We start from the raw sequence: 19268 nt of genomic DNA, 5'->3' as shown, positions 1-19268 counted from the left end.
ATACTTTTGTTGTGAGTTTCATTTCTTGATCAGATTTAACTGGCTTCTTTTTGATTTGACCCTGACTCAAATTTAAAGCCTGTTTCCTGTACCTTGAACCAATATTTTATTGTACGCATTAATAGAATGGGACAGATTTCAATTCTTGACATTTTTCATTCAGAAGTTCTAGTGTAGAAGTTGGGTTCAAAGATTCTGGGAATTATTTGTAAAACTTTGTATGTAGGTACATAAGTGAATTTTTCTGGGGAGGGAATTCTTTGGATTTACATATTTCCTCTGTCTTAATTTGATAATAATACATTCTTGGAGAGTACTAGATTCCAGGTCACAGATTTTCTTCTCAGCTGTCTCAGTTATACCATTTAGAGTTTCTTATCTTTATTATTTTAAAAATATCAATGACTGTATGCTTTATTTCCAAGATTTCTGGTTGATTCTTTTTCATATTTTCCTCTTCTGTTCTTTGCTTTGTGGATGCTATTGCTTTATTCATCTCTTTGAGGATTTCAATATAATTAATTGTTAGTGTTCTTTTTATGTATTTAAAATATTTTATTTTGTTTTTCTTTTTTATTGAGGGAATTTAATGTGTAACATTGTATAAATTTAAGGAGCACAAGTTGTCACTTTGATACATTTATGTATTATGATATAATTGCCAATGTAGTGCTATTTATCATATTACATAATTTTAATATATTTACACCTATATTTATTATCTTGTATATTAGATTTTTATCTTTGCTACTTGTTATAAGTTTGTACACTTTAAAACACCATTACTCTTACTCTACCACCCTCCAGTTTTCTGGCAATCACCATTTTACTATTTTTTACAGATTTAATTTTCTGAGATTCCACTTATAAGTGATATCATACAGTACTGGTCTTTGACTTATCTTGCCTGGCATAATGTGCTCAAGGTCCATCCATGTTGTTGCAACTGGGAAGATATTCTCTTTTCTCATGGCTGAATACTATTCCATTGTGTATATGTACCACATCTTTTTACCCATTCATCCATTGATGGGCATTCGGGTTGTTTTCATATTTTGGCTTTCGTGAATAATACTGTGATAAACATGAGAGTTCATATATCTTGCTGAAATCCTATTCTCATTGCTTTAGGTTTATATCCAGTAATGGAACTACTGAATCATGGCGTTTCTATTTTTTTAATATAATTTATTGTTAGATTGGTTTCTATACAACACCCAGTGCTCATCCCAAGTGCCCTCCTCAGTGTGGTGTTTCTATTTTTAATTTTTGGGGGAATCTGCAGACTCTTTACAATAGTCTTTGAACCGACTTCCATTCCCAACAAAAGTGTGTAAGGGTTCCATTTCCACCATATCTTTGCTAGAGCCTATTGCTTCTCGTCTTTTAGTTGATAGCCCTTCTAACAAGTGTCAGAGGATAATGCGTTGTGGTTTTGGTCTGCATTTCCTTGATGATTAGTGATGCTTAGCATCTTTTCATGCATCTGTTGGCCATTTTGAACTACAAAACAAATAATCTGACTTAAAAATGGGTAGAAGAGCAAAGGAGACATTTCTCCGAACAAGACTTTTCATATTTGTTAAATCTCTAGTTCCTTGTGAATTCTTCTATTTGTTGGATCTTTTGTGGTACCTCGTTTCCTCTGAGGTTTTATTTTTTTTTTTAGGTTTTTGAGAGCTCATTGTATTGTACATGTGTGGTTTGGCAGATGAACTGGGTCAGGAACTGACAACAGCAAACCATGCCTGTCCATAAGGAATTGGAATCTATTCTTTTTGTGTCTCTTATCAATTTGTGAGGTGTGTTGCTTTGTTTTGTTTTTGTTTTTACAGTAAAGACAATTAGCCTTTTGCCATTTTGGCTTTAATATTTTCCAGGTTTTATTTTACATTTATTTTTGGTCACAAGGCATTTTTCACATTAAATGTTTTTAACTTTTGTTAAATTATAGATGAAGAGTTCTCCTGTGATTTCTTTCATTATTATAGTTAGAGTCATCTCCAAATCAAAGATTTGACACATATTCATTTATATCTTCCAATTTTTTTTTGTTATTGCTTTTGCATTCGAGCTTTTAATCTACCTGGTATGATCATTTATACAAGTACTCAGACACAGAGGATTAATGAAGAAATCCAGTGCTAAAAGTGAGTGTGAAGTAGAGCTTTAGTTTTAGGAATATATTTTTATAATATGTTTTATACCCCAGCTGTATGTTCCAAGATTACAAACTAGCACCCTTCATTTTGTACTTCACTCTCACAGGGTGTTTTGTTTTGTTTTCTAATTTTAATAACTTGCCAATATTGGGGTGATTTATGTAAAAATCTTGGTTCCTGCTGCCTTCTGAACAATCAGAAAATGTGATACTGGTCCTCCATTCTTGCATGGTAACAATTTTCTGGATAGGGTAGCAGGCCCACTGACCTTAGAAGTAGTTGCTGTTCTTACCATAAATTGGCTGGACTTGTTCACACTATGTGCCTGGGTCCTGAAGGCATCACAATTTGGATTCCCCTCCCAGTTACTGCTGTTTCCTGTGCATGCTGAACATTTCCACGCCGAGCATTTTCCTCTCCATCTCCAGCCATCACACACCTTGATGTGAGTGTTAGGGGAGGTTGGTAGAATATGGAAACATCATTCACATTTTCAGATACAAGAAAAGGTTCTCTCATAATCTTAGTTCTCTCATAATCAGAACTTTGGGTGATATTATGTCTACTTACTATTGGGCTGCAGTTCCTTATAAACCTAACTGTAATAATCAGCTAAAATTCAAATCCAAAAAGAAAAAAGGGCACCTGGGTGACTCTGCTGGTAAAGCGTCTGACTCTTGATTTCAGCTCAGGTCATGATCTCGTCGTTCATAGGTTCAAGCCCGGCATCAGGCTTTGTGCTAACAACATGGAGCCTGCTTGGAATTCTCTCTCTCCCTGTCTCTCTGACTCTTCCCCACTTGCATGCTTTCTCTCTCTCAAAATAAAATAAAACTTTTTTTTAAAAAAGGTAAAAAAAAATTTTCCCCTTGTGAAACCAGAAATGAAATATGGCTCATATATCATAGTGTGGTGGAAATATTCTCAGTGAGCTACTTACTGGAGTTAGGTGAATTAATTTTTCTCAGGCAGCTATATTCCATTTATATTTCCTTAGGGGAGGTAATTGACTAAATGACACCCTTTTGTAAAATTGATGAGCAATTTAATGCTTGCAAAGACTAGTTTACTTTCAGCTGTCAGGCATATATTATAGGAGGCAATGGGGGATTTGAAAGGTCTAGAGGTTTTTTGTTTTTTGTTTTTGTTTTTTGCAGGCCAGCTTATTTCTTTATAACTTTTTCAAGTAGAGGTGGAATCCATAATTTTCTGGGAATCCTGACTTTTTTTGGTTTCATAATAATTAATCATCATCAACTTAATGAATGTTAACATATATACAATGTGTTTATGCCTCTCTTTGGTATAATGAGATATGGAGAACTATAAGACAGTCCTTAAGAGTGATAGCCACTGGGCAGTGAGAAATGGAGAAGGAGGAATAGACGAACAGGGTTTTGCCCATAACAACAATGAGCTTTGTTGGGACATGGTGGAAGAAGCTTATAATTTTATCTTCTCAGAGAGTGTGGGAGTAAAGAGTGGCAGAGCTCAAAAGAATAGGATGAGACTAAAGAGACAGATGGGGAGTAGCGAAAGGACACCTTCTAGGAGCAGCAGTTATGATTTACGAGGGAGAGAAAAGATGGGCTGGGAAGCAGTGGGAGGCAACGTTAGTGATAGGAGACACACTTCAAAGACTAATGGTTGACCTACAGTCTAGTTAGCTAAGGACACAACGGCAGGGAGCTTGCTAGGTTTGGGTACAGGAGGAATGGAAGAGGTAGGAAAGGACATGCACACAGTGGCACATACTGAGGCAGAGGATATGAAATAAAAAGACTGAGTAGATAGATGTGGGACAAAAAGAGGGTGAAGTTTGATACTTCACATCATAGCACAAGATTGGATCCTGAAGATAAGACTTCCGGTTAGTTTCACACTATAGCACAGAGGCAGTGAGAGGGTTAGGACTGGGCCAACTGGTGGCTCAAACAGAAGCATGCAGGTGTGCACAGGTACAATTATAGAAGATGAAAAGGGTCATAATTAGGTAAGTTAGAGTTGACTCGGTTATAGTCCACTCAGTCTATATCCAGTACCCAACAGGTCAGACCAGCAAGATGCCAGCCTCACACTTTATGAGCTGAAACACAATGAGAATTCCAAACAACGTGTATCAATGAATTTATTCTATCTGAGGTCCCCCCTCCCCCTACGTGCCCTTAAAAAAAGCATTTAAAAAAGCCAGTTTGGGGTTACTTGGGTGACTCAGTTGGTTGAGTGTTTGACTCTTGGTTTTGACTTGGGTCATGATCTCAGGGTTTGTGGGGTGGAGCCCCACATCGGGCTCTGTGCTGACAGGACGTGGAGCCTGCTTGGGGTTCTCTCTCTCTCCCTTGGCATCTCCCTCACTGGCACTGTTTCTCAAAAATAAAAGTCTTTTTAAAAAGCCAATTTCATGTAAGAATGCTCTTGCTGAGTAGTGAACATAATTGATTGTGTTTAATTTGTCTCTGTGTGCCTTTTTTTGTATTCTGTTAACAAAAATGAGAAGTGTTTATAAAGTACCTCAGCTGCATATTGAAGCAGGACGTTGACTCAGGAAAAACACTTGTGTCATTATTTAAACTACGAGCTAAAGTAGTCACTTTCTTTTCTGAAACATTTTTTCCTTGAAAAATGACTCACAAACTATCATTTTCACATTTGGGCATTTGGCAGGCATTTTCTTTAAAATAAACTTGTCGCATCAGGCGCATCTGACATAATTTACTACTAATGATAAAATTCAAGCTTTCAGGAAAAAATAAGAATTTTGGAAAACTGATCTATTACCATGAGGGTAACAGCTTCCTAACGTAAAGACTTTTCCCACTTTCTATTATGGAAAATGTCATAAACAAAACTAGATAGCACAGAGTAGAATAACAGACTCCATTTTCCCAATGTTTCCCCCTCAGTCACACTCTTTTTATTTTACTGAAGTATAACTTATATACAAAACTGCACATAATTTAAAGTGTACAATTTGGGGTGCCTGGGTGGCTCAGTCAGTTAAGTGTCTGACTTTGGCGCAGGTCATGATCTCACAGTTTGTGGGTTCGAGCCTCGCGTTGGGCTCTGTGCTAATAGCTAGTTCAGAGCCTGGAGCCTGTTTCAGATTTTCTGTCTCCCTCTCTCTCTGACCGTCCCCTGCTCACGCTGTCTCTCTCTCTCTCTCAGAAGTAAATAAAACATTAAAAAAAATAAAGTGTATAATTTGATACGTTTTTAATGTATGTACACAACTGTGAAACCATTATCACCATCAAGATACTGAATATTTCCATCACCCCCCAGAAGTCTAATAGTGCCCCCTTGGCAACCCATGGGGTGATTCATTGTCCAGTGTGGGGTTTTTTTTGATGTTATATAATGAAGTGAGTCAAAATATGGAAGATCTGCATAACTCCGTCAATTTTTCTTAAATGACCAATATTTGCTACAAAGACATGCATAGATAAAAGACCATTGAAAATTCAAGATACCAAAAGATTTGACTATAAACAGTAAAAGAAGTTCAGAAGTTTTGAGATTCCACATTGTACCTAAACTTCAAGAAACTGTAACTTGTTGAGTTTTGGTAGAGTACCAAAGAAGAATATCCACATTATCTGAAAAGGCTATTATTCTTCTGCCTTTTGAAAATTTATATCTATGTGAGACTGGATTTTTCTTAGGCTGCAAATGAAATCATGTGCTGCAACAGACTGTGTGCAGAATCAGACCTGAGGATAAAGCTGTCTTTGATTATGCCAGACATCAAAGAAAATTGCAAAAATGTAAATGAAGCCCATTATTCTCAGTATAAAAACGTTTAATTAAAAATATAGTTGTTTTTCATAAAAATACTCCTAATGATAATATTTATTACTGATAATGAACTTAAGATATTTCAAAATGAATTAATAAATTTTCAGAAAATTCTGTTTTAGTTCAAAGACAGTAAATATTGATAAATAATAACCCACATGAGCAAAACCTCTTTGAGCAGGGAGGAAGATGGGGAGATTGTCAGTAATTCTTAAGAGTATAAAGTGGTCCTGAGGCCAATATGTTTAAGAAATACTGCTTTAGTTCATGGTCCAAGAAAACGCTGAAAAACTTTAAACCTCAGACAACTCTCCAGCCATAACTTTGATCAGTATTTCCAACCTTTTCTTCCAACAAATTAATTCGGATGGCCACATAGCTATCGAATTTTTTCTCCATCCCTTTTTAATTTCCATTTAAGCAGTCTGTGGTAAAAATGTAACAAGAACCAAATACCCCAGAATGACAATAGCATGTCTATGTAAATACCTCATTTAAAAATCATTCTTACATGATGTCGATATTGTATAACATAGAATATCTCTTTTGCTGTGGGCAGAACCAGAAAGTTTGTCTTGTTTTCTTTTGCACAGGCTGACAGGGGAGATGATTAAGAAAACTTCATCTCTACTTAGACCAATTAAGATGAATCTATTTTGAGTATGTTAGAAGAGGGAGAAGCGAAAAGACAGTTTATCATCTGAGGGAACTGTACATTTTTTCACTTGAAAACTTCAGCAGTTGGAAATTTTCCCCATTCAGAATTATCAAGTAAATTAATAAGAGCTGAGTACAGAGTATTTAATCATTTACTTTCTGACACAGAAATTGAGTGACCATATAATTTATCATAAATGTTCCCTTGTAAGTGTACTAGGCTGGGATAAAAAAAGAAACCCAAGACTGCCCAGATTTAACTGGAACTGTATCATTCTGCCTAGAAAGCAGGCTGCTCTTGAAAAAGCGGAACCTTTAACATGTTAACATTTCTCAAATGCCTGTGTTATTCCTTTTTGCAATCTAATTGTCCTCTTCTTAAATATTTCTTTGATGAAACATGTCTTCTGAAAAGAAAGCCTTTGAAATTTTATGCTTATATGCCCTTAGTAAAAATAAAAAGCAACTGATCATTGGAACTCTCAGCTTATTTTTTTATATTTGCTTGAGTTAGCAGAAGATGGGGATTAAGTAACTGAAAAAATGAATCTTTGCGATGGCTCACTGTATTTTAACTGGTTTATCAGCTATTAATCTGGATGCTAACACAAAGTGGCAGCTGTGGCTCAGGCTATTTGGAAAATGCAACCATCTGTTGGCCTGGTTTCAAACCCTATGATTTATATTAGATGCCGTAGAAACCCTGCGTATTAAAGGAGCACTGTTCTGTGGTAAATTTAACGACCTGACAAATTAAACATTAATTCTAGAATCATACAAGAATAATTTATGTTGTTTTATGATTTATTTGTAGAGCCTTTGATTTTAAGTATATCTTAGAAAATATGAAAGTAAATCCTGAATTTCAAAGAAAAAGAAAAAAAGCTACATGAATGATATTATTGGAGTGCAGCGTCAGTGATCAAAGATATTAAGACGTAGTAAACTAGCGTTAGACCTTTTCAGTTGCCAAAAGTTATGGCTAACCAGCCCTTCGCATTGCCCAATTGCCTCTGAATACACTTTTTCACCACATTAATTAATGTTCTAAAGGTGCTTAGCATAGTGCCTGACATATAATTTTGTAAAAATGTTAGTCATTCGTAGTAATGGCCATACTCGTCATATTAGAATACTTACTGCAACAGTGTTCTTACTGTCCTAACATCAGAACATCCATTACAGGTTATTATAGACTTGCATTATTCTAAATGCTTTCCTCTGATTAGCCTGCGATTAACCTTGGTGCATTTAAAAAAAAATGCATAGATATATATCAGGTGCTTTTACCTTGTGTATTTATGTAAATTTTATATTGCATATATATATTTATAATAAACATATATATAAGTACAGTATGAGGATAAAAACTTCACTGTGTTTTTTCCTGGCTATGGGAAACACACAACAAAGTTGGCAGTCTATCTTCTTTAATGTCATGTTATTTAAAAAAAAAAAGCAATGTGGTAATGTGATGCCATCACAGGAGATAAATATGTAAAACTCATGAAGTTCATGCCCATTTCAGTGAAGCACTAAGGAATTAGAGAGGATACAGAATCGTGGAGAGGAAGAAAAGCTTTTCCCTCCGAAGCTCACACACAGACCCAGAAGTTCTCAGAGTCAACAGACCTTGTTATAATGGTCACTGCTACTTCCCAGCGAGGCAGCCTTGCACACATTACTTAATGACCCTAAACCCATCTATAAGATGGGGTGGATAATGATGGTCACCTCATGAGGATGTTGTGAGGACTCAATGAGATAATGCATTAAAGCATCGTGCCTGACCCATACTAGGTGCTCACTCACTTCTGCCCACTGTCACTGCTGTGTTTATTACAAAGTGTGTGTAGAATTCTTAAGCCCAGGACAGAGAAGGCTAGAGAGTGACTTAAGGAAGGGTTGGTATAAGGGAAAAAAGTCATTTTCTTTCTTTTTTATTTTTTAATTTTTCTTGAATGTTTACTTTTGAGAGAGAGAGAGAGAGAGAGAGAGAGAGGGACAGAATCCAAAGCAGACTCCAGGCTCTGAGCTGTCAGCACAGAGCCTGATGTGAGGCTTGAACCCACAAACTGTGAGCGAGATCATGACCCGAGTTGAAGTTCGATGATTAACTGAATGAGCTGCATAAATGCCCCAAAAGTCATTTTCTTTTTAATCTTTAGTGGGAATATACTATTTTAGGAATCAGGAAAAACTGTGGACTCTGAAAGACTGTTAAATACTAGGACAAAGGTGTTATGGGATTTATTAAGTGTCTTTACCTTTAAGGAGGAAGACCATCTTTTAAGGGGGAAGAGAGAGTACCATTTGGGGGTCATCTAACCGAGAGGCCTGAGGGACCTCATAAAGTTTCTTCCATCATTATAATTCACAAAGTCTCTGTTTTGTGTTAACTTGTTGTACCTCAGTGTTTGCCAGAGCTAGACTTTGATTATTATGGTATCTGATTAATTGAAAGAGAATAATAGTCTCATTGTCCAGCTCTGTCTGAAAATCCAGTTCCACCATATTCTTCTTCTGTTTTAGATTTACTCTTAAAATAGGAATCGGAAGGGGGACTGTGACCATAGTGAGTAAATGGCCCATGGCTGCCGCACTACTGGTACAGTGATCTTGGGGCTCATCCATATTGTCCCCGCTACCCGGCTATCTCCCCTTGGTACATTTGAAGAGCTGCTAGCTATGCACATAAACACATTTGGTTGTATTTTTTTTAAATATTTTTATTTATTTCTAGGAGAGAGAGAGAGAGACAGCGTGAGCAGGGGAGGGTCAGAGAGAGAGGGACACACAGACCGAAACAGGCTCCAGGCTCTGAGCTGGCAGTCAGCACAGAGCCCGACGCGGGGCTCGAACCCACGAACCGCGAGATCATGACCTAAGCGAAAGTCGGATGCTTAACCGACTAAGCCACCCAGGCGCCCCTCATTTTGTTGTATTTTAGTTGTGCAGTTTGTTGAACAGATATTTATGGAACCTACTAAGTACCAAGAATTATGCGGCATATGAAAGATCAAAGGTGGGCCAACACTGCCTCTGCTCTGAGCCAAGTCTTGCAGACAGTTCCAATTTAAAGTGATAACGACTGCCTGAGGTTAATGGGAACCTACCTAGTGTACTTGTACTTCAGCCTGGGATTGTCAGGGAAGGCTGCACAGAAGAGGGCAGGTCTGAGCTGCAGAGCGAGCATGTGGGAAGGACAAGTGAAAGGGAGAGTGCTTTCCAGGCTGAGTAGCTTCCTGAGGAGTGTTCGCAATGCACTCTGCCCGTGAATTCCCTACCCTTCAGATCTTATCCTTAATTCAGATCTTATTTTGTAGGGGATGGGAGCCTTCAAAAATTTTGGAGTTCAGAATGACATGCTCAGATTTGTGCTCTAGAAAGTCCAGTCTACCAGTAGTATAAAAGCCTGCTATGACAGAGCAGGAGACTTGACTCAGTAAGATGATTAGGAGACTAGGGCACTGGCCTAGGCAGGTCCTGACACTTGTCTGCAGGTAGCATTTGCAGCAGAGACGGAGAAGGAGGGGTGCATTGCAGATCTAGGGAGGCAGAAGAATCCCTCTTTTCAGGTTTACAGTGGATTTTATAGTCAGGAGAGGGGTCTAGGATGGCTCTCAGGTTTGGGGTTTGACAGCTGCGTTGATGGTAGTGCCCTACACCAATGTAGGGGATAAAAGACAAACAGATTTTGGTGACAAGAAGATGAGTTTGAATTTAGGCATATTAAAACACCTGTGCCCCAGTCAAAGGGTGCATCCCCGAGGGAGGTCTGGGACACGGAAGACAATCTATGTGAGAGATCGATTTGGGATTCAGGAGCATTAAGTTGGCAGTTGAAGCTGTGGGTATGAATGAAGTAGCTGGGGGTTACCTGGGAAAACCTGGGACATCAGACTAGTTTGGTAGCTATTTGGTAGCTGAGATGACTATTGTAGAGGAAGGAAGGAGATCTAAAGCCAAGAGCTAAAATAAAAGGTGGTAGAAATTGGGTAAGCAAATATGACAAATCTGTTCATTGTTTCTTCTTGGTCTATGGGGTCTGGATAGCAATGGCATGAAAATGCCCCTTCACTATGCAAGTTTGCTTCTCTCTCTTTTTTTTAATTTTAAAAAACATTTTTTTAAAGTTTATTTACTTATTTTTAGAGAGAGAGGTGCAAGTGGGGAAGGGGCAGAGAGGGGGGAGAGAGAATCTGAGCAGGTTCCGCACCACCAGTGCAGACCCAACGCAGGGCTCCAACTCATGAACTGTGAGATCATGACCTGAGCCAAAGTCAGATGCTTAACTGACAGAGCCACCCAGGCGCCCCACAAGTTTACTGCTTTTACAGAGAAACTTGTCCTGGTAAAACCAGGGATCATGAGGGCTGAAGAAACTGAGTATACTCATTTCCCTTTATGAAGTTTAAATTCTCTCTTTTTTTCCTTAACCCATAAAGATCCGTTACTATTTTATCTGACTTCAGAATGTTTTCCATGAAATTCCTAGAACACGTAACTGTGGCTGAGAGAACAACATTTTGTCAATTCATTCATTGTGGTTCTATTTGATCTTCTATTGATGAGGGTGTTCAAGTGAATATTTTGTCTTGCCTCTGGTTATGAGTAAAGGAAACTACATTTGATAATCATAACTTTCGTATATCATATCAGGGAGCCATAGCTGCCAAAAATATTTTCACTGTTAACAGCTCTGATCAAAGCAAAAGCTTTTATTTAAGAAGTCAATCTTAGCATAATAAGGTTTAGGAGAAAGACAGTTAATAATTTTGATACTTGTTCTCCAACTATGCATTTAGCAAGAATTTAATATAGAAGTGTGGCATACATTCATCCATATATGATCTTTTTTTTTTTTAATGTTTATTTATTTTTGAAGGAGAGAGAGAGCATGAGCAGGGGTGGGACAGAGAGAGATGGAGACACAGAATCTGAAGCAGGCTTTGCTGTCAGCACTGAGCCCAGTTCGGGGCTCAAACTCACAAACCAAGAGATCATGACCTGAGCCAAAGTCAGGTGCTTAACTGACTGAGCCACCTAGGTGCCCCCATTTTTGTTTGTTTTTTGTTTTTGTGTTTTACTAGCATGGCACTCTTTTTTCAATGATTTACTTTTTAGGGTTTTTTTTTCCTGGTTTTGCTAGGCAAAATTATTTATCAACCCTTTCAATAACTTTATTAATTTTAATTGACCCATAGCAGATGTGAGTGGTTTGCCTGTTATGAGTCCATTTTCTTCCCCTCCTTCCCTCTTGGCAGAGTCCCACCTTCCCTGGGAGGCAGTGAACTTCAGGGTACATGGACCTGGCTTTAGTCCTGCTGATGACTGGGTCCATTCTTCTTGTCAGTGATTAGTTTAGGAAGTGGCATGTGACCCAGTTCTGATATGTGAGGGGAAGTCTACTTGAGACTTCAGAGAATAGGTTTTTTGTTTGTTTGTTTATTGTTTGTTTGCTGAGACCTAGAGATTCTAAGGGAAGAGACCATCATTTTTTAGTTGGGGATTGTTGGTTACACATATGATGCCAGCTCTTAATGGCCACCTTCACCATGAGGACACTAGGTGACTACAAGCATATGTACTGTGTATGGGAGACTAGAAAAGTGAATCTTGATTGGTGATCTTGTTACATTACTGAATTAACCAACCCTAGAGCAACTCCGTCTCTGATTCTAAGAGGTAATGAGTTTCTTTACTTTTTAACCATTTGAATCAAGAATTTTTTGTTACTTGCAGCTGAATGCATTCAATACATATTGGATATGAAATAAGAAATATATTAATGGAAAATGTTGGGGTTCAGGATTGAATGGTTAAGAAATAATTCTTGAGATGTTTTCAGTGCAGAAAAGGTATTTTTTTTTAAGTTTTTGTTTATTTTTGAGAGAGAAAGAGAGGGAACACACATGCATATGCACATGCAAATAGGGGAGGGGCAGAGAGAGAGGGAATGAGAGAATCTCAAGCAGGCTCCATGGTGTCAGCTCAGAGCCCGGTGCAGGGTTCTATCTCATAAACCGCGAGATAATGACCTGAGCCAAAATCAAGAGTCAGACACGTAACCGAGACTGAGCCACCCAGGTGTCCCCAAAAATGTGGTTTTATTAAAGTATGGGGACAGGACCCATGAGCAGAAAGATCTGCACTGGGATTATGAGGAGCTATTGACTATATACTTTTAATTTGTGAGGGGCAGAGATAAAGTACGTTTCCAAAAGGAATTTCATATGTTAAAGAAGACTGACAGGATCCTGGAGGCCTGGCTAAAGTCCAGCTGAGGCTGCTGTTTTGCCTGTAGTGAAGCATTAACATTAAGGCAGTTGTGAGTTCCTTTAGGAGTGTCGCTCTGCCTGTCTCAAGTACTTATGTGTCAACAGGCTGCAAGGTATAAAGACATTTAATATTATCTACATTTCATTCACCTTTGTTCTCCACATCATCAATATTTTGGTTTTATGGGTACTCCGACTTTTTAAAAAATGTGTTTATTTATTTAAGTAATTTCTACACCTAGTATGGGGCTCAAACTCAAGACCCCAAGGTTAAGAGTTGCTTGCTCTTTCAACTGAGCCAGCCAGGTGTCCCAGTTTTATGGGTACTTAAACAACAGTTATCAAATGTTGTTAGAAGTTTCTAAAAACAGAACGAATACTGACGTAGCATATCAGATGAACGTTACCCTGGGCCACGGCAGATCGTGACAGATTCTGAGACCTGCCAAAACCAGTCTTGATTTCACTGCCTTTCATCTGGTATAAGTGGATTTTCTTTTTATTATTTTGGGGACTTACTTTCATTCTTCCTTATCCATTTCACTGCTATTAGAGAAAAAAAACTTTAATAATAATGCACTGAGTTACTAAAGCACCTTTTATTTGAAGTCTTCAAATCCTTTCTGTAGCAGGAAATGTGACTGCTCAAGGTCAAGCACCCGAACACTTTCAGAACTACATACACACTGAGGATGTTCCATGTAAAGGATAAGCATTACCTGTGAAAAAACCCAGTAAATTAGAAACTAAAACCAATTTTTTGTTGTTGACCTTCTTAAATTGCAAATATAATCTGCTCATTGGGTCCCCTTGGCTTTTTTTTAAAATACTTTTTTTTCTTGCCGTAAAGGATGTTGCTTTCTCTCCAAAAGGCTCAGGGCATTAAAGGATTAAAAGCAGTGGAATAAGAAAGCAACTATGTCAGATAATACAAATGCTGGCCAGCAGATTAAATGTATTCTTTTCTTTTCTTTTCTATTTTTAAATAGGTTTTAACAGCCAATCATTGAACTTGTCCTTGAGTTGAGTACCTCATGTCAGTTTTTGTGATTTCATTGTTAATGCCTGAGAAGAAGGACAGACAGTAAAAGCAGCACTGAACAGCCGCTAACTAGAATAAATGACTGTTACTGCCCTTCGTTCTCCCCATTACTGCATTTCCTTAATAAAACTGTCGAATGGGATTTACCACAATGTGAATGCCCCCCCCTTCTCCCTCGGGCTCCTGCCTACAGATTTCTGCCTCCTATTCAATTTGGCCTGGCTGTGGCCTTCTCTCTCATTTATTTTGGTTGTACCCCTTGTTTCAAAAGTTAACTTCACTTCAAGAGCCAATGTGATTATCATATTAGCCCATACTAAGTGTTTAATAAATAGTGGCTGGAATCAAGTTCAATTGACAAAATGGTATAATATATATTGGGGGTGTCCAGGTAGAGAATGGAATTTGTCAGCCCATCCTCCCAGCTCCTACTTCAAGAGCTCTCCTGCTCTCTGTTCTCTGAGCAGGAAAATAAATTCTCCCTAATTTCTGTCTTTATTTTTTTTAATGTTTGTTTATTTTTGAGAGAAGAGAGACCGCAAGAGCATGAACAGGGGAGGGGCAGAGAGGAGAAGGAGACACAGAATCTGAAGCAGACTCCAGGCTCTGAGCTGTCAGAACAGAGCCCGACACAGGGCTTGAACCCACAAACTGCGAGATCATGACCTGAGCTGAAGTCAGACGCTTAACCGACTGAGCCACCCAGGTGCCCCAACCTAATTTATTTCTTACCAATTAAGGGAAGGGCCTCAACTACATACATTGTTTAAAGTTAGGGCACACACATAGAAAAGTACTGAATAATAAGCATGGAGGAGGGATTTGAAAATCGGCACTGAGTAGGCCCGCAGCAGCAGAGATCTGAGCGTGACTGTTATGGATTGGTAAAGAAGAAGGACTTCTCTAACTTTCGTTATCTGCTTGCTTCTTCCCCTTTCCTGAGTGCACATACGCTGTATACGGTACATTATATTTTTTTCCTTGTGTTTAAAAAAAACATATTTTCTCTTCAATTACATACTGAAAGTCTATAGCATATGGCAATTGCAAATTCAAATACCTAGAACTTTCAGCTTTAGAGAAAAACATCTAAAACACTGAAACGAGAAATAAAAAGTCTTTGTTGAAAATAGGACTAACATAGGAATAATGGTAAAAATATATTCTTGTCTCCCAAATTTCACAGTTAGATCAAGATTCTTTCATCTGCTAATTAAAAACAGGACTTTACCAGTGAGATTAACAGGTAATCCTTAAACTTTTTCAGTTATAACTTTTTCAGCGTCTCTTCCTTATAGACAGACATTCATCAGAACCACTTTCAAAGATCAGCATTTAATCATGTAGCTTCAGGACCTTGCCCTTTGGTCACAACATGGCTGCAAGGATGTCACAGTGGCTAAAGAAGAGAGAAACGTCTGTTGGGTCTGGGTGGTATATGCTTTGCGGATTGATTCTTGAGGATTGAAATTTGGTTTTACACGAACATGGAGAGGCAGAATACAATATTGTCCATCCAACCTGTGTAAGGCCCAGATTAATAGTTTTTATCATTTGGCACCCCAGTGTCAACATAAAAAGTTATTAGCATATATTCCAAAAGATCCCCCAATTTTTATGAGTTGTGTTTTCATGAATTGTCGAGCATTTCTTGAACTTACATACATTTTTGCTAAAACTGTGACATTTCCTGGAATAACAGTTTCCATAAGTGTGCCACCTGCTGTATAATGAAATCTTCCTAAAGTGTGTCTTTGTGCTTAAAGGCATGTCTTCCTAAGGCCTTGGTTCCAGGATTTGATGGAATGAAGCAATTTTCCCCCTCTCTTTACACGTCACAATTTAATGTCCTCTTTCTCTCTTCTCTTTTCAATAAAGGAATATATACTTTTTTTCCCCTTTCTTCTCATGTATTTCTGTAAGTTGTCAAACTCAGATTTCCTTTAATGAATTGGAGGTTTCAAAAGAGGTGCAGATCTGTAAAGTTTTATAGATTCAGAATCTTATCGTGAGATTTGTTCTCTTGAGTCCAACTTTTATATAGCGAGGTTGCTCAGAAATTCAAATATGTGTTCTCAGATGGAAAATAGTGTCAACCAGTGATACAGGGACTAGAGCTTTGGTCATAGTTAAGAATTATCTTTTCACATTTGAGACAATATTGTCAGAGCTGATATTTCACAGCACATGGAGAAGAGGCGGCTGCCACCCCTCATACTGGTTGGTTCCCTCCCTCCTGCGTTAGCAGTTAGAACAAGAATCCAAACAACTATAGCAGACAGACAGCTGTCCTGACCGTGATTTGGTCACAGCCAGGCCTGTGAGAAAAGGTTATAGCTTTAAAGTTATGAACATGACACCGTACCAGATATTTTTTCTCACTGAGGCTAATTTCTTTTTGTAGATCTCTCTATATTACTGAGAGGAGCCTGTTTGCCCTCTAATAGAACACCATTAATAGTCTCAGGGATTGCTCATGACCGGTATAAGTTGCTATTTTTCCTGGAAGGTGAATGCTTTCAGGGGCCATTCTGGCATCTCTGTGCTCTAGAGAGATCATCTCTTGACAGCATGGCAGGCGGCAGAACTAGGCTCCAGCTCCAATAAGCGATCTGCCTTAGAAGAGGATTATATTCCTCTTGCCCCATTAGTAAAGGGATTTGCTGACAAAATACGAGAAACCAAGACATTTAAACGTACCACTGCTGAGCTTGGCTAAATAGCTATGTTGCTGCACATTACTCTGAAATTATAGTAAGCTGCCTCCTAAGGTATATACTGATAACCACACACAAATTGTGCTTAATGATACAGAGTTCCAGGGGCGCCTGGGTGGCTCAGTCGGTTAAGCGTCCGACTTCAGCTCAGGTTATGGTCTCACAGTTTGTGGGTTCGAGCCCCAAATCGGGCTCTGTGCTGACAGCTAGCTCAGAGCCTGGAGCCTGTCTCGGATTCTGCGTCTCTCTCTCTGACCCTTCCCTGCTCGCTCGCTCTCTCTCTCTCTCTCTCTCAGAAATAAATTAAAAAACATTAAATTAAAAAAATGATACAGAGTTCTGGGATAAGAAGCTCAGGGTCTGTGCAGCCAGACAAATTGAGTTCAAATCCCATTATTGTCCCATATTCCCTGAGAGATTTTGGCTTAGTTATTTTGCTGAGCTCAGTTTTTTCCATCTGTAAAAAGGGAATAGTAATACTCCCTACTTCACAGGACTGTTGTAGGGATGAAATGAATGGGTAAATGGAAAACACTTAGCAAAGGTCTGGTATACAGTAAGTGTCCAGGAAATCCTAGTGTTTATTCTTGTTCAGCGTACTACTTGGTTGTTTTTGTGAGATAGTGAAGGGTGAAGAGGGGCTTATATCTTATACTATTCAAGTCAGTTACATGCTGTAACAATTGTTTAAATGATAGCTAATCCCTGGGTCCATCTGTATGGTAACTATTCACATTTGAGGCGGGGCATGTGATGGTAGGGAAGAAAATCAGTTTTTTCACCAGTATTCCTAATATATGTATGATTTGTTTTTAAACAAACAAACATCTGGACACATGAATGTGTCTGTTATTTTGAGTTGAAAATTTGGGTATATGGAAGCTCTTCAGAAATTTATAGAAATGAAATTACATTTAATTGTATGATTAATAAATCATCTTTACTGGAAAAAAAAAAACAAACAAACAGGAAAGAATGCAATGTGAAGACCATTCCTGGAAGTCCTAGGTTGAGAGTAGCCTTAACCTATGGTTTGAAACTATAGGTTTCCGGAATGGAGAGAAGCCTCAGTGACTGGAAAGCAGACTCCACCCACTCCTTCAGTTTAAGTGATGTGCTAAGTACTTGCACAATTAAAATCCATTTTAAAAATTTCTGTCTTGGATTTTTCAATTGTTTTCTAATCTTTTATTATGGTTGATTCACTCTTAATGCTTATGAAAAAAAAATCTCAAATATATATATTTCCCCCTGAGATTGCAGAATATCCTGAGGTAGATACTGTTACTTAGGTAATGACACACTTTATATATTTTATTCTTTTATTTAATTTTTAAGTGTTTTAACTATTTTTTGAGAGAGAGAGAGAGAGACAGAGTGCGAACAGGAGAGGGGCAGAGAGAGAGAGAGAGAGAGGGAGACACAGAATCTGAAGGAGGCTCTGCTCTGAGCTGTTAGCACAGAGCCTGATGCAGGGCTGGAACCCACGAACCATAAGATCATGACCTGAGCCAAAGTTGGACGGTTAACTGACTGAACTACACAGGAGCCCCTATTTTATTCTTAATTGCATGTTGTTGGAAGTAGTACCAATAGGAATTGATTAATAGACTGGAGTCAGTATGGGGCTCATCACAGAGTATTATCCCCTTAATGGTACATTTGAGTAAGGGGCCTTTTTGCTTGGAGTCCAGATGTGTAAGCAGTAACTCAAGATGGCAGCCAATAGGGCAGGAAATTGGAAGAGGCTGAGGAAATTGGAGGAGAGACTGCAGACTGGTGCTAGAAAGACTGAGGTGTGAATAGATATAATACCCAATCTGTTCTCTACTTCTTCCCTTCCTCCCAGACACTTAACTTCTTTGCAACAACAAACTGAAAACTTTCTAAGAAAGCAGGGATTTGGATGGTATTTCTGGCACTAGGAGGAATCTTTTATTCCTCTAGTGTCATAAAGTAAGGCTCGTCCCTACTCGAGGGAACAGATTTGGAGCCGTTACTTGTAATCAGTGATCTCATGTCATGAAATACAAATATTGTACTTTAAAACTAGTTGTTGTGCTGTCCCCAAATTTGCTTACCCACCTTGGAAATTCATTCTGAAAGGTGCTCTTATTTCTGATCTTTTTTTCCAGTGATGCTCCTAGATTTGGGGAATTTTCTGGGCTACTGAATATCTGATGCTCTAATTTCAAAACTCATAGTATTGATTTAATGCTTTAATAGAGAAACAAAGCTGTATTTCAGAAAGCAGATGTTTAAAAGATAATGCTGTAAAGTGCAGCCAACAATTGGTATCCTCCTTTACCCCCATTTCCCTGTCATTTCCCCAGTCCGTGCCGATTGTGGAGTAGCGATACTTCATTCAAGTTGCTTTTCAGTGTTCCGTAAGGTCAAGTTCCTTATTCATAAAACAAAGAAACAAAAATCTCCTGGGGGATAAGAGAAAGCTCTTCCTCTTTAAATAGCAGACAGAAAGCGAAGGGATTTCTGTCTTTGAATTTCTCTGTGTAATTACTCTATTTGTCTGCAAGAGAGAGGTTTGTCCTTGATTATCTCTCTGAAAGACACACACGGTAACAGACAGTGCTGGTGGCCCTCATCCCCGGCCGGG

General features: G+C 38.4%; 1 protein-coding gene across 2 annotated transcripts in view; it reads left to right on the top strand.

The window, feature by feature from the left end:
• AKAP7 (A-kinase anchoring protein 7) overlaps window positions 1–19268 on the top strand; it is a 132160-nt gene that overhangs the window by 74014 nt on the left and 38878 nt on the right. The window lies entirely within an intron of this gene.

This window comes from Crocuta crocuta, unplaced genomic scaffold (assembly GCF_008692635.1).
Source record: "Crocuta crocuta isolate KB4526 unplaced genomic scaffold, BGI_CrCroc_1.0 scaffold25, whole genome shotgun sequence".
Taxonomy (NCBI): Eukaryota; Metazoa; Chordata; class Mammalia; order Carnivora; family Hyaenidae; genus Crocuta; species Crocuta crocuta.
Note: the sequence above shows the minus strand (reverse complement) of the source record. Positions and strands in the feature narration are given on the sequence as shown.